Source organism: Suricata suricatta, chromosome 9 (assembly GCF_006229205.1).
Source record: "Suricata suricatta isolate VVHF042 chromosome 9, meerkat_22Aug2017_6uvM2_HiC, whole genome shotgun sequence".
NCBI classification, from domain to species: Eukaryota; Metazoa; Chordata; class Mammalia; order Carnivora; family Herpestidae; genus Suricata; species Suricata suricatta.
The window spans coordinates 43576547-43597614 of record NC_043708.1 but is presented as its reverse complement, the minus strand read 5'-3'; the positions used below and the strand labels follow the sequence as shown (position 1 = coordinate 43597614).

General features: G+C 42.1%; 2 long non-coding RNA genes across 2 annotated transcripts in view; both read right to left on the bottom strand.

The window, feature by feature from the left end:
* The window catches only part of LOC115301593, a 50134-nt gene that overhangs the window by 7258 nt on the left and 21808 nt on the right, over window positions 1-21068 (bottom strand). The gene's annotated exons all lie outside the window — the stretch shown is intronic.
* On the bottom strand, window positions 13647-19861 carry LOC115301592. Its single transcript, XR_003913187.1, has 4 exons — window positions 19740-19861; window positions 17359-17430; window positions 16885-16930; window positions 13647-13797 (listed from the first exon to the last, which is right to left on the bottom strand). It is a non-coding gene; the product is annotated as an uncharacterized LOC115301592 (long non-coding RNA).

The following is a 21068-nucleotide window of genomic DNA, read 5'->3' as shown; positions in this document are numbered from 1 at the left end:
GAAGGCCCCCAGCTCTCATGTCGATAGTCTGTGGAGTCTCTGCATGTGCAGTAACAGGACACACAGGGGCTCGATGTCAAAACAAGAGCCTGCTTTCTTGAAACTCTGTGAGTGACTAAAGAAACCAGCTCGCCATTGGCTTCTCATTCAATACATCTGGAGATACCCAAGGTCCAGATGAGCCCATGATGACTTACAAAATGATCAGAAATCAGCCAAACGTGCACTTGACTTTTGTGAGTCCACAACTGGGCTGCCACATACAGCTGAGCAGGTTAAGCACTACTCAACTACAGAAAATGCCATTCCTCCAGGGTGCTGATGTTGGGGCCCTGATGTTGTGCCACATGATGGCTGTGCCCTCAGTAGACAGATAACTCAGGAATATGGGACAAGGACAAATAACCCCAAATTTAAATTTCCCAAAATATAAGTGACTAAGGCTATAACAATATATTTTTAATGTTTTATTTATTTTTGATATAGAGAGAGAGCATGTGAGGGGGAGGGGCAGAGAGAGAAGGAGACACAGAACCGGAAGCAGGCTCCAGGCTTTGAACTAGCTGTCAGCACAGAGCCTGGCGTGGGGCTCGAACCTACGAATATGAGATCTGACCTGAGCTGAAGCCGGAGGCCTAACCGACTGAGCGACCCAGGCGCCCCATATAACAATATTTTTAGAATATATAAAACACAAATCCTTGAAACAGGTGTAAATGAATTTCTGAAGTGACTGAAGAGAGTTGATATAATCCCAAAAGGTGGAACAGTTTCTGACAGAGCAAAAGAGAGTGAAAAGAAAACAATCTGAAGAAGGAGAAGGAGAAGCAGGAGGGGAAGGGGAAGGCGGGGGAAGAGAAAGACAATGTGACATGAGAGTGGCAAAGAGAAGCCTGAGACAAAAACATGGATGAAGCTGGAGTTCCTTCTTCAGAGAATTTCGGGGGACATGTAAAGTATTGATTATGTGCCTAGAACCCAGTTTTCTCTTGGCTCCCTCATTCTTCATCTGCCAACTTCTTCCAACCCCATTCCTGCCCTCAGTGAATATTTGAGTTCTGGGACTAGGCCCTGAGGAGAACTGAAATATGAATAAGCCAAGATCCCTGCCTTCTGGAAGTCAAAGTCTAAAGGAGGAGGTAAGGCCGCATGGGACTTCTCTCCTACACCGTATAAAACACCACCAGCATCCCAAGGAGAGAAAGGTCACTCCCAACAGGGTGAGAGGGGAGTCTCAGGGAACAACAGTTAGGACATCAGCAGGTAGAGGTGACAGAGAGCACAATGCAAGCAACAGTAACACATAAACAAAGGCACAAAAGCAAAGGGTAAGGCATTGGGAAGAGTTGGTTGGAATAAAAGGATGTGAGGAGCAACAATGGCGATGAAGATAACTTTGTGCAATTTAACACTGAAAGCCGCCTGAAGACTGTCGTTGAAGGTCTTACATCACTAAGGGGGCTGAACATTCTCTGAAGTCCATAGGAAGTAACTTACTGTCAGTATTCATCTATTAAACTTTGAGCAGATAGTGATATAATCAGAGCTGGGCTTTAAGAGAAGCTCTATCTGGGGTGGCTCAGTCAGTTAAGCGTCTGACTCTTGATTTAGGCTTAGGTCATGATCTCACACGGTTTGTGAGTTTGAGCCCCACATGAGGTTCCTCTAACAGTGGGGAGCCTTCTTGGGATTCTCTCTTCCTGTCTCTGCCCCTCCCCTGTTCATGCACACATGTCTGCTCCCTGTCTCTCTCTCTCTCTCCCTCTCCCTCTCCCTCCCTCTCTCTCAAAATAAACAAACTTAAAAAAAAGAAGCAGCTTTATCTAGCAACAGCGTTCTTGCTAACTGGAGATGGTGGAGACTAACAGCCCAGGACAAATTAGCAGGTGACAGGCAGCACGCAGCCGGATAGCAGCTGTGGCAGCAAGAATGGAAAGTGTGGGTCGGACGCGAACAGAACCAGGCAACCTTCTAGGTGTGGCAAGCAAGAAGTGAAAGAAAGAAGAACAAGCTAAGGTTCTGAGAGAGGCCTGAGAGAAGAGAAACAGGGATGCTAACTGGAACAGACAGAGAGGCATGAAATTTACTTTGACACATGAACATTTTGAGGTGCTGGTGAAACACACAGCAGGAGACAGTCAGCTGGAAGGTGGGTAAGTGCTGGCACGGGTGTCAGAGGTTGGACTGGAGGGGATAAGTTTTGGGGTCCTGCACCCCTCGGGTCAAGTCCTGACTCTGCCTCCAGCATGTCCTACTTGTCTGACTTGAAGCAAGTTAGTAATCTTTCTAGGTCTCAGTTATCTCATCTGTAAAATGTAACTGTAAAACAACAGTATTAATATCCCAGGCATCCTTGTGAAGGTTAAATGAAAGAATAGGTATTAGCACAGCGCCTAGAACACAGCAAGCCTTCAGTAAACACAGTTGACCCTTGAACAAGTCAGAGGTTGGGGCACTGACCTCCGCACACAGTTAAAAATCCATGTATGGCTTTGGACTCCCCAAAACTTAACTACTAATGGCTTCTTGTTGACCAGAAGCCTTACTGATAAAGAAACAGTTGGTTGTATTTTATACAGTTGTGTTATATGTATTACATACCCTATTGTCATAACAAAGTAAGCTAGAGAAAAGAAGTGTTATTAAGAAAGTCATAAGGAAGAGAAAACATATTTACAGTACTGTACCATAAAAAATCCTTATATCAGGGGCGCCTGGGTGGCTCAGTCGGTTGGGCCTCTGGCTTCGGCTCAGGTCAGATCTCGCGTTCGTGGGTTCGAGCCCCGCGTCGGGCTCTGTGCTGACAGATAGCTCAGAGCCTGGAGCCTGCTTCCAATTCTGTATTTCCCTCTCTCTGACCCTCCCCCTTTCATGCTCTGTCTCTCTCTGTATCAAAAATAAATAAAAAACATTAAAAAAATTAAAAAAAAAATCCTTGTATCAGTGGACCTGTGCATTTCAAACCCATGTCGTTCAATGGTCAACTGCACGGTCAATGGAGCTGTTCCCTTCATTACAGTCATCCACACAGTTCTTAACACTGCACCACAGGGGTCCTCCTGTTCCTTTGCTACTTGGGGTCCTTGTGTGGGATTGACCTGTAGCCCACCTGCCTCCTTCTGTTCTCTGGGGTCTGAGCCACCCCAGTTCCTGTCTGATCCACCCAACTCACGAGCCCCCAACTCTTCCCTCTGACACGCTCAAGCCTTAATAAATGCCGTGTCCCCCAAACTTGCCTTCCATCATAGATCCTCACCCTGAATTCACAATCCACCACTGCCCATGTCCTGGTGGGATGATTTGCTTTCTCTCCTGCGGTCAACATGAGGGGAAATGGGCCCATGCCTCAGCCAGAAGGCTTTGACTTCAAGTCTTAAACAATATATTTCCTTACTATAAAAGTTGTAAAACATTGGGCTAATGTTCCCATTGACTACCCCCTCCTTTGTGCTCCCATAGCACACTGTCCATCTCTTTGTGACAGAATTTACCAGGCTGTGCTATAGTTGGTTATGTGACTGCCTTCCCTGCTGGGCCATGGGCTCCTCCAGAGCAGGGACCAAACCTTATTCATCTGTGTTTTCCCAGGCCTACCACAGGTGTTCAGTAAGTATGGAAAGAGGGTTAACAACAGTGTACATCTGTATAGGTCCTTATGTTTTGCAAAGGCCACTGAGGGAGATGGTGGAATCTGGGTCTAGAATGCTCAGCTATAATTTTTCTCTTGTTCAATGCACCTTGAGTAAGTATAGCCATCAAAATGGGAAGGAATAACAGGACCACATGCCAGTTTTAAAAAGCAGCAGTTCTAAGACTTTCATATTTTACTATTCGGCTTTTAAAATACACTTTTAATTGGGGGTAGAAACATGGTATTCCCAACGACTTATTTTGCCAAGTAGGTGCATTAAAGAATAGCAATCGTCACCAAATGCTAACTCTTTTCATTTGGCAAAAGGAAGATTAAGCACCCCTTCCTCAAAAAAAGAAGTGGCATAAACATAAACATAAAATGAAAGTTTATGGGTCACCAAAGATAGTGGACCCGCTCTGGTGCCCCAGCTCACACTGGGCACCACATCCAGAGACTGTGGTGTTCCTGGCTGACCGAACTTGCTACGTTCAAGTTTCTTATTGTGGAAAAAATATATGTAACATAAAATTTACCGCTTTAACCACGTTTAAGTGCACAGTTAAGTGGCACTGAGCACGTGCTTATTGTTGCATAACCATCACTGCCAACCATTTCCTAGGAACCTTTTCATCTTCCCAAGCTGAAACTGCAAAACCGTGAAATAAGAAATCCCCAGTCCCCGTCCTCCCCCCAACCCCGGCCCCCGGCAGCCATCCTTCTCCTTTGTGTCTCTATCAGTTTGACCACTCTATGTACTTCCTGTGGTGGAATCATGTAATATTTGTCTTTTTGTCACTAGCTGATGTCACCGAACATAATGTCTCCAAGGGCTGTCCATGCTGCAACAGTGTCAGAATTTCCTTCTTCTTTAAGGCTGAGTAATATTCCATGGTACGTATATACCACATTTTGTCTATACATTCATCTCTTTGACTTGTGGGTTGTTGCCATCTTTTGGTTGGAATTTTTTAAGTTACTTTTTTCATGTGGTAATAATCTCAAAAAGGTAACATAAGCAAATTCGGAATCACCTTGCTGGGCCTCCTCCTCCTCTGGGATGACCAAGCCTGCTTCTGCCTTTCCACAGTATGTGATCCACATGGCACAGTCTCATAGTACTTCCCATTTAAAAACACTGTGGTGAAATGGAGTCATCACAAGGCACATAGCAATATGGGCACACAGTGCTCAGAAGAACCATTGTAACAGTCTGTATTCCATTTATAATGTGCGCTGATGCATTGGCATTAGCATTGGCATAGTCATTTGTATATCATTATCTGCACCAGTTATGCAGTTTTACCTGGGTAAAATAGCAAATAACCCAAAAAGAATATTTCTAGTCCCAATCCCAACCATCTTTGAACCATACACCCATTTGATGCAGATTTCAATGCACTGCGATGCTAATCTCACTTTCTATTGCAACAGATACCTTCACACAATTAACGGATGCCTCATTCAAATTGGCATTTGAAAAATTTATTTTCAGCAGTTCTTAGACTAATATGAGGTCTGACTTTCCCAAACTCACAAACAATGCCTTGGAGTGACTAATCTTTTCCCTACAATTTCACTTGCAGAAAATCTCCGAACTAGCATCAGTCAACTTAAAAACACAAATTAAACACAGCACTGGTTCTCAGGTTTGTGCTTCTACTATGTATCAGGAATTTGGATCAAGCAAAATGACATCACCTACTCTATTTGATGGACATCGTTATTTTGAACAGCATCTGTTTTGTAAGCATTAGGAATATATGTCCAACTTGACGCGGTACAATAACAAAAAGGATGCAAGTTAAGACCAGGAGTACACGAGGACAATGTTGTCCCTTGAAAAGGTCTGTACATTTCTCAAGCTTGAGAGGCAGCAGTCTCCGGCTCTATTCCTGGAATGCTCCCCTTCATGTAAGAAGCAGTGGGGCAGGTCAAACCAATTAAGTGTTCCTAAAAACAGAGCTTGCCAAATACCATGGCTGCAGAATACCACCACCAAGAGCCAGCCAGCCGCTTAGAGTGGGGCACCGAGAGGAATGACCCCGGGGGATACCGAGTTAAAAGCTCGCATTTCACTTCCCCTACTTAGCACTTTCCTTTCAAGCTGCGACCTCTATCCGAGCCCTTGAGAACTGCATCTCTTCACTCCTCCCAGCGGGGAGCACTCTCTCCTCAGGCTCCTGGGCCAGATTGCAGCCAAATGATCCGTCAGGCACTCCCGTGGGATAGGCAGACATTTGCCCTGAGATCTATAATACAATTTGACCTTCTTTATACTGAAGTAAACACACCACCTGTCACCTCCGAAACTTCAGCCTTAGAGTCAAGCACATCTGGAATCAGCCTATAAACGTAGTCCTGAGATTAATGTTGAACAAGAAGAAAGGCTGAGGTATTCTGCCACTGATTTCCACTTACTGACAATTCCCACTCAGCAGCAATGTTCACCTTCCACATATGGACACCTGAACACTTCCCTGTCAGCAACACTGAGCTTAGTGTCCAAAAACAAGCTTCAGAACACCCTGAAATACATTTTAGCTTCGTTTGAATCCCCCGCAGGTGGTTTTTCATTTCTGAGCCCTCAGTGGGCAGAATTAGAAACGACAAAGGGAGTCCCAAGTGCTCAGCCACATCTGGGGACTCTCCAGTTTTCATCCCTTGTCATTATGGGGCCATAAGCTGAGATACTAGAAACTTGGAAATGCACAGGAAATGTTCAAAGTTGCCCTCTTCCCCAGAAAGATTACATTCCCAAGAAACCAAAAGGAGAAAGAGAAGCATGAAAATGTCTTGTCTTGAAGCTAACTGAAGTACACCTACATTTGAAGAGAGGGTATGTAAGGCCACAGAAAGTGCCCATTTCACAGAAAAAGCTCTCACCATGAACACATGGCAATGAGCCTCGCATGTCTTGACTCCTGAGTTCAAGATGCGGATCATCCATAACCCTGGTCTAACTCTAACGGTTGGCACTGACGGAGAACCGAGGCGCCCTGTGGAGAGCGAGGAAGACTACTTCACAGCAAATGAGACATATCTCCTTTCACACCTCAGCACAACTCGGTAGGCTCCAGAGTTACACATGCTGGGTTACTGAAATGGTGCCTCTTAGTCACGGCTCTTGTGGTGGGTGCCAGGAGTTCGCAGCACGATGTGATTGTATCACAAATATCCTGGCCCTCCTCACTTTACCTCTGAAACCGATGTTGGTGACTGACGCTGCTTTCTTTGTAGCCTTATCAGCCTCTTCTCCCCTTCCGATTGTGGATCTGATCTCCTGCCCAGCATTCTTGTGTTTAGACTGTCTGGCCGAGGGCATTTCCCCTCGCTGCTTAACAAACAGGTTTCCGCAGCCTTCAGATTTGTTTTCTGTTTGTTTCCAACACAAGGCTGAGGGCACCGCTTTCTGGGAAGTTTCTAGTTGTTTCAGGGAGTTCCTAGTTTTTTCAGGTAGCTCAGCTTCCCGTGTTTCGAGGCGAGTGCCCTGAAGTCAATAGAACATCGGCTAAATCATAAAAACAAGTCTGCCCCCTTGAGAAACTGGCTTTCAAAGAAAATTTTATGGCTTGCCTGTGCATTTGATAAGAGGGAACAGAAAAGAAAACACAAGTCCTCCAAATCTTCCTCATGCCATTTCTCATGCTCTCGCCCCAACTTCAATCCATCAAAAGTAATGCCACTTAGTCTTCTGTTAGATAGCTCTTACTAATGTACACTTCTCACTAACAACTATTAGAACTCCCCTCCCACCTTGGTAACTATAATTGAATATGAGATGGTAATCAACAGTCTTATTCGTCCCTTGGTGCCTTACACGTGGGATCTGAATGCATGAACACATATTCTTGCACACCTCCCAAAGCCAGCTTTGCTTTATCATCTTCCTCCAAGACGTGGAACACTGTATCCCATAAACAGGGCTGGTGAGGGCATATCTGAGCCAACCTTTTCTTTGGCTGCCTTTCAAAAAGTTGTTTAAAACAAGATATGTTCTTGAACTGGAAAAAGGAATTACACATGATAACCTTGGAAAGCAGCTACTTGCTTTGCTCAACTATTATTGTACAACACTGTGACTTAGCGTGGGAGGGGACATGCCTCGTATTGAAACGCTATTCTGAGCATGACTATAGAGTTGGTGTAATTAAACCAAATATGGGATCATTATGAAAAGGAGAATGAAAATTTCTGCATTCCATGAAGTAACAAGTGATTCCAGTCATTGGTCCTTAACGTCACCAACTGAATTCTAACAGTAGCACCTGCTCTGGGAATCACCTTCCTGGTCTTAATGAGTGTCTTGTCCTGATTCACTCACACCATTCCTCCACTCCCCGAGACAATGACCACATTTGTCAGAGGGTAGCCTGTGCAATCAAAACATGTCTTTTACTCTAGACAGAGCTAACTAGAACCATTAACCCCTGATACCATAACACCCTAGTTACCTAGCTAAACCAATCCAAATAGACCCTACCCCATTCCTTTCAACAAGCAGATGAAACATACTTTTCTTTCACAACCTGTTAAAACAGAAACATAGGCAAGCCCACATTGAGGCCAGTGGAGAAAAATACCTTCTGGGCCTCAATGGAGTGGGTCCACAGATACATTGTTTAATAAAAATTAACAACGTGACCCAAAGAACACATACTTCTTTTGTTTACTTTGCCATTTGCTCCTTCAGTGAGAAGAAAGCTTGCTAAGAATTTCTGAACTGAGGGTTTTTTTTTTTAAGTTAACTGCAAGGCTGCCAAATGCTGTTATTGCAGAATTCTTCTGCGAGTGTGGTGTCAGTGTTACCGTGGAATCTAGAAGGGATGGATTCTGTTAACTGCCCCCTCAAGTACTCCCACTATCACCAGATGTTGAGATAATGATCAGCACATCTTGTTCTCCAAGGCATGAGCCCCACCAAAATCAGCAAGGGATTTCTCCCTGTTTCAAACATATTCACATAGCATGATCAGAAGGGGCTCCCTGATTTCCCGGGCCATCACAGACTCATGCTTCCTCACAATGAGAAGTAACTGTGGTCAGAATCTGCAGTGAAAACTGAACTCGGCGGGGCCTCCACGCATAAAAGTGACCTTCTTGCCCCAAGCCCCAGGTGCTGGCAGCATCTTTTCTGATTTAGCCATCACCACAGACTGACCCTCTAACTGAAGCAAAACTCTTGATTGCCTTACACCCAAGTTCCCCACCTGTGATGTGGAACGATGGTTACCGCCCCTAACTCAGGAATAAAGAACTGCAGGCTGCCCTTCCTGTGACAGAGTCATTATTTCAGTAGTAAGGATTCCTCTATTACTTCTCATGGTTTTAACTCATGAGACTCAGAACGCATCATATTCCTTGGGATTAGTAAATTCCCCCCAACATCTTTCAAAGACACAATATAATTATTCTATACAACAGTTCCTTTATACAGAAGAGCAGTTACTTACTCCATGACATACAATGAATCTATGGGGGGAAAATTTTTTTAATAAAAATATCTTTAGCATTTTCTTCTGTCCTCCTTTCAAAGTGTGGGATACCCATTGAACTGAACAGGCAAGCAGTGACTCTGGTATTAGTCCTCTCCCCTATGGGTCTTCTTTAAGTTTTATCATAAGGAAAGAAATTCCCAAAGCATGATTTGTACACAGTTAGAAAGAATCAGATCTCAACTCCAAAACTGAAAATCTAATAGCCAAAACTTAAACTCAAAAGTTTTATTTAAAAAAAAAAAAAAAAAGACCTGCAAAATTGCTTTTCCCCGCCCCTCAACAAATTCAGTACCCAACGCTTCCCTATAAATAGTTGTCAATAAACACAACTGCTGCAAATGTATTCAGTAAATGTTAAGGTCAAAGGCCTTCACTGTTTATTGCCTTGTAAACTCAAAGACAAGTGAATTTATTGCTTGAATGAGTTTCAGGGTATTGGCCTTCATAAAAGTTCTGAATCCCAAGTACAAAATGCTCCATCAACTCACACCAAAGCTACTCTGCACAGAACTTAGAGACCGCCCACCTTTGGATTCATAATTCAAACACGTCTTGGAAAGTGTATTGTTTGCCATGTTGCATAGATCCCCGCGGATTAGTGCTGAACTGTGCCTGTCATTATTACAAGAACTTGCTTCAACCAAACTATAAATTGCTGCTGCTTCTAAAACAATATTACATATTAGCCTCCTACTAAACTGTCCAAAACATAATGGGAAAAACAAGAATGACAGAGTTTATCATTTTTCTCTACTTCTCACACAAGGAGGAGATATATAATATCATTTGTATAAACTTTGTCAAATTTAATAAAATATTTCATATCAAATCATGTAGATGTGTATGGACTACTTCAGATAACTAAATTTTTATATTATTCAAAAACTAATTTTTATTCATTTTTTTTTTAAGTAATCCCTAGGTCCAACGTGGGGCTCAACCTCATGACGCTGAGGCCAAGAGTCACACACACTTCTGACTGAGCCATCCAAGTAACCCAAAATCTCATTTTTCTAGTTGTTCCATCATTTGGCAGCTTTATAAGTAAATATTATGCCTAGTAGCAGTGGCAAAAGGAGAGGTCATCAGACAGTTATTAACTGTTGTTGCTTTTAGACATCCCCATAAGAGGAGTGCCTGGGTGGATCAGTCAGTTGAGCATCTGACTCTTGCTTTTGGTTCAGGTCATGATCCCAGGGTCGTGGAATTGAGCCTTGCATCAGGCTCTGCACTGAGCATGGAGTCTGCTTAAGATTCTCTTTTTCTCGCTCTGCCCCTCTTCCCTGCTCACACACACTCTCTCAAATTAAAAAAAATTATTTTAATTTTTTTAAAGTGGGGGGGTGTGCCTGCATGGCTGAGTCAGTTAAGTGTCCAACTTCAGGTCATGATCTTGTGGTCCGTGAGTTAGAGTCCCATGTCAGGCTCTATGCTGACAGCTGACAGCTATTGTTTTGAAAGAACTGAATATTTATTTGTATATTTCACTGATCTTTGTTAATATTTTTCTTCTTATACAGATATTTTAATATTAAATTTATTTCTATAAATAAATCTGGACTTTGGGCTCTAGGACCATTGGGCCTTACCATATTGAGTGAGGAACAAAGCAATGTAATATACAAAGTCTATGGTGTTAATATCAGAAATGCAATACTCATTATGAAGTTTAAAAGAAAATAGCAAACTCAAACCATTGATGGTAAAATAAAATCATCCTAGACTTCTGATACTTTTTCTACCATGATGGCTATAGTTTCAGTCTCCAAAGAGTGTTGCTAAAATCATACCTCATAGAAACCTGAATTAAAATAACATTAAATATCTTCCAACTGTCAAAATGTAGAGTGTTTTAAAATGTCACACATGCACTAATCCCACTACAAATTTAGGTCTGAGCTTAATGTTGGATGATGTCACTTTTTGACATTGCCCAGGGAAGAATTGAATTCTTAATCTAGTTGCTCGCTCATGTGAAATACTGGATTCTATCACTTTTGCCCTTAATAAATTCCTTTTATCCTACCAAACATTAAATCACTCTCCAATATTCTCCAAAGCATGGTCATAATCAGGAGTTTCTTCACTGTATAAGAACAAAAGAGCATAATGGGAGGATATTAAGGTACATTCTTTTTATCATATTAGCTGTATGAAACTTAAACATATTATGATGACTTATAAACCATCCTATGCCAAAAACATATGCATTCTTTAAGAAATATTAATTAAACATCCACCTTGAGAATATCTGTAACTGAGATGATTAAGACAGGAGCCCAGCTCTCAAGGAATTGAGAACACACCAGGGTGGGGAGTCTGCTGTATGAACACATGATTGCATGGCAGTAAGAGAGATGCTTAATGACTGGAGAGTTTAGAGGTAGGAAGGTAAAGCAGGAAGTGATAACTCTGCCTACACATCTTTTTTTCAAAAGTACTTAAACCCCATCGCCCCATGAAATAGCCATATAATGAACTGAAATTCAATTTTCACACATAAAAACTCTATTCACCTGGGACAAGATGAAAATAATATACATGTCTATGAGACCTGTTTACAGTTCTGGAGTCACTATTACAGGCTGGAATGGATCATCTTTTAGAAGAATATACCTCCTAAAAGGCAGCATGAAAATTCTACTCCTGTTAAGTCTTAAAAATGTTTTGTGTGTTGGCCATTTATTCCAGAGATATAAAAATAATGTTCACAAAAATCCATATACAAATGTTCACAGATGCTTTATTCATAATAATCCAAAACTGGAAACAGCACAGATGTCCTTCAAACAAGTGAATAAACAAATTGTGGTTCATCAATACCATGGAATACGATTGGCAATAAAAAGGAAGGAGCTATTGATACAAACAACTTGGATAAATCTCCAAGGAATTTCTTGTCTCCAAGGAATAACTCTGAGGCGCGGGGGAGGGATGGCAATGATAAAAGGTTACACACTGTATGATGCCATGTACATAACATTTTTGAAATGACAGAATTTTAGAAATAGGAGACAGAGTAATGGCCGTTCGGGGCAAGGGAATTGGGAGAGGAGTGGCTATAATAAAGAGCAAGACAAGAGATCTTGGTGGTAATGGAATTATTCAGTATCTTGATGGTGGTGGTGGATATGTCAACCTATATAAGTGAGAAAACTGTACAGAACTAAGCTGTATACACACATGCGTGCAGGAACACACACACATTTACAAAGTGTGTGTAAATATATATATCGCAAATATATGACTTTTAATTTAAATTGTAAATTTTAAAAAATTTTTGAACATTTTTACTGAAATACTTGTAGATTCAAATGCAGTCATAAGAAATAGCAGAAAGAGCCAGCGTACCCCTAGCCTAGCTCCCCTCAGGGGTAAACTTAAGAAAAAAGTTCAAAAAACTTAAGAATCTGAACAAGATGAGTGGATTGTATCGATGTCAATATCCTGGCTATGACATATACTTGGGCTTTACAAATGTTATCCCTGGGGGGAACTAGGCTAGGGGTACGCTGGCTCTTTCTGCTATTTCTTATGACTGCATGTGAATCTACAAGTATTTCAGTAAAAATGTTCAAAAATTTTTTTTAATTTACAATTTAAATTAAAAGTCGTATATTTGCGATATATTATTAAATGGTATAGACACAATGTGGGAGACTCCACTATCATGCACAACGTTAACATAAAAGGAAGCATCCCAACTATGGTCTTTCTAGTCTCCTAAAAAGCACACCTTACGTGGAACTGAATTATTCAGGAATACAAGGATCCTGCCTTATGGTACTTCTAGACTGTGTCTGAATACCACCGGGAAATCTGACCTGGATTTTTTGAAGCAGCCTCTGAAGGACTATTCCTTCCTCATTGGTGAATCTTGTTTCGGGGCAGTGAGAAAGGCAAATTTAATTTTCAATCCATTCTGATAGCCACTATAATAAAAGAATCCTCATTAACTAATTTACTGCCTAGTACATTCTAGCTTTCAATTTTCAAAATGACACTAAACCTAAGATATTGCAGAACATAAAGGCATCAGTTGAACTAAAGTGGCCTGCATCTAGAAGTATGTTAATAATCTGATGCTGAAACCACGGAAAGAATTAGAGGGATTCGGAGGCAGTTTGCTGAAAACTTCCTTTTCACCTGGTCCATGAGGACACTAGTAAGGCACTTCTCTCTTCTCCTCTCCTCTCCTCTTCTGTGTGTGTGTGTGTGTGTGTGTGTGTGTGTGTGTGTGTGTGTGTGTGTCGTCCCCTCAGGCTCTTCAGGATCTAAGGCACATTTGATAAAGATTGTCCATATGATCAAGGCATTGATTATACCTGTGTCTTTCAGCACAGGTAGGAATGTATTTCAGATAAGACAATTCCGCGTTTGAAAAGTGATCCATAGTCTTTCAAGTAAAAAATGTTTCTACAGAAACACTCTTTAGAATAAAGCTTCCTAAGAAGCAGAAAGGCTTTTAATGTATAGAGGCTCTTATTCACCCTAAGTCCATGAAACATCATGCTGTGCTGACCATTTATTGACATAACCAAAAAGAGGTATGTTTCTCTATGAACCAAAGGAGGAAAGATAGGACAAAAAACACCGTGGATATAAGGCTCCAATTCCAGCCTCACCATCATGGCCGGTCAGATGAAGGGGCCTTTGTTTATAGGCAGCCTGTATAAAAAAGGCAAAAGCACAACTGAGAACCAGAAGGTGCTTAAGTGTTCCTGTGAGCATGACTCAATCCGAATTTATTTCCTAAACATCAAAATGGAAATCATGATTCCTCCTTTACCAAGTTTATCAGACTGTTCTGAGAATCCAAGGAGAAAGCATATACAAAGACTTTACATTTTGAAAGCACTGTACAAAGATAAGAGAGCATTATTAATAGCCTAAAGAGGAGATGTCTACAATTAGAAACTCAACAGAATATTTCCTAACTTAAATCCTGATGAGAGTGCTCCTAAATCAAAACATTACCTGAATATTTGCTGATAAGGAGGAAAAAATACAGAAAGAATATTTCATTGTCGAACCAATCTCCGTTGAGAACTCATGGTTGGCCTAGAATTTTACCAGGTGCATTAGGTGATACAGAAAGTATTATCTAGGATAAGCATGAAATAATTTGGTCTAATGAAAGTTAATAGTCAAAGCAAGATTTCTGAAAGGTTACCTGTTTAAGTCACTGATTAAGTTGCTCTTATCTGATTGTAGGGAAATCCCACCATTTGCTGTGAGATTGCAAAGGCTGATGTTCCCGCTGTACATTTGAGAAAAGTGGAGACCAAAGGGAATTAAGTCTCATCACTTTACTACATCCAGGCGGATCTCGCATAATTAATACCAGCACACCTGATGCCAGGAAACGCCCAATAGGGATGGCATGTCTATGGGCCCAGGATCCCGGCCAGATTCAGAAAAGAAGCAGAGATAAAAGCACTTCTCTGGGCTGATTTGGATTCTTTGCAAATTCGGGCCAAGTCTGCAGATCTGTCCATCGGCTCGGCTGAACACAGTGACTAGGCAACACTGCCTTCCAGTGGCAGCAATACGTTTGAAAAATCAAAAACCACAGAGTGTATACAGTATATTCACTAGGTGGTATCTGTGTGCCCTGAGGCTCAAGGAAACAGCAAAAGATTATTTTCAAAACCTTGGTGCAGGCACTAATTAAAATTCCACTATTAGTAACACTCGTTCTTAGTACTTGTTGAAAAAATTCAAAGCACCCACCTCCCTTTTGTTGATGGGAATCCCACTCAAACCAGTTATGTTGTTCAAATAACGTCACAGAAGAACTCTGAACTGACTCGAGTGTGGCAATCCTGTGTCCCATCATCAAAAGCAGACTCAGTAACCAGTGGCTCCAGACATAGCAAAATCAAACCAACATTCTGTAAAGTGGCTGTTCAAAGCTGCTTATGAACTTACCAAAATTCCCATTTTTCCATGATGAAAACCCGTCCACCCATTCCTTTCTTACATTTAAGCTCTCCATAGCACCTAACATAGTACTAATGATATTCTTATCCTTGAGAAATAATTATGCTGTTGTACTTTTTAAAAACCTGTGCCAACTAGGAAACACTGTTCTCACTCTGTCTTAGCCCAAAAATATCTTCTCTAATTATCCTCCATTCTGCCTCCGCCATTCCTGCTGGCCTGTCTGAAATCTCTCAGTGAGTTGATGGGATTTATCCTCTTTATGTTTATCAATGTCCTAATTGTCACCTTCCCTGTCTGTCTCATGGTGAGGCTTCTGTCTCTTGGAATCCACATCTCTCATGCCCGCATTCTTTCTTCCTGAGCTGCTGTTGCCACAAAAACATCTCCAGAATTTATGTTTCTAAGGAGTGTGAGCAATTACACCAAAAGAAACCAGGGCATTTCCCAAAAGGCCTGCCTGGTTGGGGATAATTAGAATAGTGATGCCAACACTGTAAAGGCCTCATATATCTGAAAGCACTTCTTGAAAGTTTTCTCCCTGATAATCCCACCATCCTTGAGAGCTGGGTACCAGCTGGAGCTAGCGACCAAGACAAACAGAAGTTTCACAAATGTCTCAGAATCAGGGATTGGTCAAATGCCGTAAGTCATTCTGCAGCATACTATGCAGCCATCAAAATAATGATTTGGATAAATGTTTAGTGAGATTGAAAGATGGCAATAATATCCCACTAAGGAGATTAAAAAAAAAACAGGTCACCAGTTTGAATATGCATGTTTCAGTGAGTGTGCGTGTATGTGTGTGTGTGTGTGTGTGTGTGTGTGTGTGTGTGTGTACACAGGGGCACAATAATCTAAAGTTACCCCACATACACTGCCTGTGAGCCCTCTTTCACATCAGCTACTCACAAATAAAATTTTAAAAAACCCAAGCAAAACCATTTCTTGGATTTTTTTAAAAGCTTTTTAGACAAGGTCTCTAGTGGTATACCGGTAAATGTTTAACAATTCGTCCTTCAGGGGGAAAGATCTGATTTTTGGCAGTTGAAATTGTCAATTTCCATGGCGTAAATCCTCTCAACGTGATCCGCTTAGTGTTTTTTTTTTTTTTAAGAGAGAGTGTGAGGGGCGGGGGAGGGGCAGAGAGAGAAAGGGAGAGAGAAAATCCCAAGCTGTCTCTGCCATAAGCATCCTAATGCAGGGCTCCATCTCACTACCATAAGATCATGACCTGAGCTAAAATCAAGGGTCAGTCACTTAACCAACTGAGCCACCCAGGCGCTCCTCAACGTGATCAGTTTAAAACTACCAACTTGATGGGGCTCATGAGCTCTCAGTCATGGGATCAAGCCCCTGGTCAGGCTAAGCACTGATAGCATGAAGACTGCTTGGGATTCTCTCTCTTTCTCCCTCATTCTCTGCCCACCTGCTCCCCCCAACCCCGCCCACCGCTCAAGTTCTCTCTCTCAATAGCTGGGTGAACTTGAAAAAATAAAAATAAAAATAGAAAAAATAAAACTACCAACTTGATGTTACTAAACACAGTATTGGATAGAGATGCTCACAATAGTCTCAATGACCCTCAGAAGCCCACGCCAAGCAGCTCCAACCCCGACCGCCCAGCCCCTGCCTGCAAACATACTGTCATCTGTAGCCACTCTTGCAGAGGATAATCAATAGAATGTATGTTTTAGGTGACTTCTATTTTTCTCTTGTTGCTATTTTCTACTTTTCCAACAAAGACCAGGTAGTGCCTGCATTATTTTTTACTTACTTAAATTTAAGAAGAAATTGTGCTTCTTTCATTACCTTGAAGTAGAGAAGATCTTTGTAACCATGTCACCAAACGTAGAAGCTATAAATAAATTTGATAAATTTAACTACGTAAAAATAATAGCTTTTGCATGGCATGGCAGGAAGCTTTCATAAGCAAAGTTGAAATACAAATGACCAACTGGTAAGAAAAAATTTGCAGTTTGCTTCTCAAAAGCATCATCTACTCTAATATATAATCATTTCCCAACTGACAACCTGATAGAAGGCTAAGTAATGATTTGGACAGTTCAAAAAGAAAAGAAGAGATGGCTCTTAGGTAGCTTCCCCCCCAACCCACTCATAATAAAAGAAAGGCAATTTAACATTTATTTAACCTACCAGACTAATCAAGTTTCAAAAATGTTGAATGCACATTGTGAGCGAGGCTGTGGTGGGCATTTAAACTGGTACAAATTCTGTAAGTATGGTAGTCTGAATCATGACTGCACAAAATGCCCACATACTAACCTGGAGAGTGTGACCATGTCGCCTTCCATGGAAAAAAGGAACTTTGTAGGTGTGGATCTTGTAGTCATGGATCTTGAAATGGAGAGAATATCCTGGATTATCCAGGTGGGCCCAATATAATGACAACAATCCTTAAAAAAGAGGGGCTGGAGAGTCAGAGTCAGAGAAGATGTGATGATAAAAGCAAGGGTCAGAGAAAAGGAGATTCGAAGAAGCCACTCTTCTGGCCTTAAAGATGGAGGACTCCCAGGTGGCCTAGTCAGTGTAGCGACCGACCTTGGCTCTGGATATGATCTCAAGGTTCATAGGTTCCAGACTCTCATCAGGCTCCACGCTGACAATACGGAGCCTGCTATGGATTTTCTTTATTTCTTTCTCTCTCTGCCCCTACCCTGTACTCTCTCTCAAAATAAATTAAAATTAAAATTAAAAAAAAAGATGGAGGCGGCAGCCACAAGCCAAGGAATGCAAGCAGCCTTTAGAAGCCAGAAAAGGCAAGGAGATGGATTCTGCTATCGTGCCTCCAGAAGGAACAAAGCCCTTGTCAGCACTATGATCTTAATACTTCTGACCTCCAAAACTGTAAGATAATAATTTTGTGTTAAGTCACCACATATATAGTAATTTGTTACAGCAGCAATAGGAAGCTAACAGCAATTTGGCAAATTATAAATGCATGTACTCTTTGGCCCAACAACTCCACATCTAGAAATTTAGCCAAAGATACATTCACATACATGCAAAATGATGCATGTCCCATGTTATTTGTCACAGCACACATTTGGAGCCCATGTACATATCCATCAAAGAGATGCTGCTTAAATATTACACCTATGCAATGTCATATTATGCAGCCCTAAAAAATGAACGAGAGCTCTTTATATTGTGATATGACCAGACCTCTAAGAGCTAATAAAGGAAAAAAGGATGCTTTTAGTATAATAACTATAGTGGGTACAGTATGCTAACAATGATATAGAAATGAGGAGGAGGGAAAATATATGCCTATTTGTATATATACACGCATAAATATGACTGGAAGAATAAAAAAGAAATCAATAGTAGTCATTGCCCATGGAGAAGGGCATTGGATGGCTGGACGTTAAAAGGGAAAGGGAGACTTCTTCGTAGATACCTTTTATATTTTGTTGAAATCTGTGCTTGTAATATAAATAGATTACCTATTCAAGAATTCAAATAAAAACAGAAAGGTTATAAATTAAACAGGAAAAAAGAGTAGGTAGCTTGACCAGGGCCACCAACCAAGTCAGTAAGGATGCCTTTAGCATCAGGGGGTCTCTGTGAAAACTTCATTATCTTTGAGGTAGGCAATGCCATGAATTCCATGAACTCATTCTAGAACCATGGCATTCTGTGCGACCCGAGGAGCAGGATGAGAGAGTGAGGTCACAATTCAGGTGGAATGTGAAGAGAAGTCTTTGGTAAGCTAGAACACAGCTAACCTCACACTGTCTCCAAAAGAGGATTTATATTTTCTTTACGTCATAGGCAAGGATTCTTTAGAAGTCCTTGCAGAAACCTTGTCCAGTCTCTGAAACTTTATAAGTAGGGTTACCAAATTCAACAAATAAAACTACAGAACACCCAGCTAAAATTTGAATTTCAGATAAACAATGAATAATTAAAAATTAAAAAGTCTTAAAAAGACTTCTTAAATTTTTATTTACTATTTACCTGAAATTCAAGTTTAACTGGGTGTCCCGTATTTTATTTGAGAACCCTACCTCTAGGTAACTCCCTTAGAGACCACGTGGCAGCCACGGACTAGCAGGTGAGGACAGATGTGTCCACACAGATGTGGCTATGGCCACCACCACTCTCCCTTTCATAAACACTGAACACACCCTCTGACTGAAAAGAACAGAGGGCTGAACAGGTTTGCATGCTAAGGCATTGCTTTGCCCTAGCAGCATCCGTAGCCAAAGACAAAAACACAGGACTCTAAGTTAAAGTAATTCTCTAAGGCCACTGTGGCCCCAGAATTTCCCGAATGTGATGTGTGGAATGCTCTAGAAAAAGTTTGCAATGGGGGTGGGGAGTGTTGGGCAACGCAGAGAAATGTTCTTCCAGCCCAGGTAATAAACGTATTCTTTCCCCCCCAAATACCGTTAAAGATGTTTTCAAAAAAAAAAAACTTTAAAAAAAAAACCCTTTAAGCTGACCTCCTGCCAAAGTATACATCAATTATACAGCTTCAGTCAGGCGGATGCTCGAGGAAAGGGGGATAATGTTACACCCAGCTGGGCACTTTGTAGTTAGCACAAATGTAATATAAAGCACAGCACAGTTCGTCAAGTGTCTGTCTGGATTTTCAGTTTTCATTAGTGCTATAATTAAAACCACATTTTCAGCTCTATTACCTGTAACAAGAAAGGAATGAGAAATGAGGTTGTCAAGGTCAGGCCTTTCCAGCTATTTATACTGAGTATCTGCAGGCCACAAGTTGTTGAAGTTGGTGTAAACCAGAGAGACGGCTGAATGTCGCACAAGGACCCATCCTGTGTGGCTTGAAAGGCACGCTTATGAGGTCACTTCCTGCGAATGGCCACTAGGCCATGCACGGCCACTGCGCAGGACGACCAGGAAGACGGGCAGGTGGGCAATCCGCTCTCAGCCATGGAGACTGGCCACAGCAGGGGTTTCTCTCCCATTAAGACCAAACTGGTCACACATCTTGAAACAGCCTGAAGGCAGTCCTCAGACACTCTTGCTGAGGACAAGAATCCTAAATATCTAAAGGCCATCTTCTTCCTACCTTGAGTGTGAATGTGCAGAAGAGGGCTGGATGGGAATGTAAATGGTGGACCTCTCTCACAGCACTCTCCGGCCCGCACGCATTTCCCAGACGCCTCAGTCTGTGCAGCAAATCCCATTGGCCTGGCCTTCAAAACACATCCAGAACCCCGCCTCGTCTCACTGCCATCTGGCCCACAGGGTCCCCATCTCTCCTCTGAGTTCTGGCCAGGCCTCCCTGCGTCTGCCTCGTATTCCCTGCCCCGGTCTGAATGTTCATGTCCCTCTAAATTCATTCGCTGGAATGCGAACCCCCAAGGTGATGGTATTAGGAGGTCGGGCCTCTGGAAGGTAGTTAGGTCAGGAAAGCAGAGCCCTCATGAAGGGATTAATGCCTTCATAAAAAAGCCTCCAGAGAGCTCCTCCACCCCTTCTGCTATGTGAAAACCAGCAAGAAGTCAGCCATCTATGAACCAGAAAGCGTGCCTCACCAGACACCAAATACACCAGCGTCTTGATCCTGGATTTCCCAGCCTCCAAAACTCAAAAATTTCTCGGTCACCCAGACTACGGTATTTTGTTCTAGTAGCCCAAACGGACTAAGACACTCTCCCACCCCCAGGCGCACACACACCCTGTGGTCTGTTCTCTGGAGAACCACAGATCATGCCACTCCCTACACGAACCCTCTGGTGGCTTCCGGCTCTCTCAGAGTAGACCCCGCAGCCCTCACAGTGCTCTTCAAGGCCCTCATCCCTCTCGCCTACTGTTACTTCTCTAAGTGCACCTCTCATCACTTCCCTCTTTCACTTCATTCCAGCCACACTCCTTCCTCAGGGCCTTTGCACTTGCTGTCCCCTGAGCCCAGAATTCTCTTCCTCCTGTTATCTACAGGATATGACCTACCTATGATCTATACCTTTACTCAAAAAGCACCCTTTCTTCCAGTGAGGCCT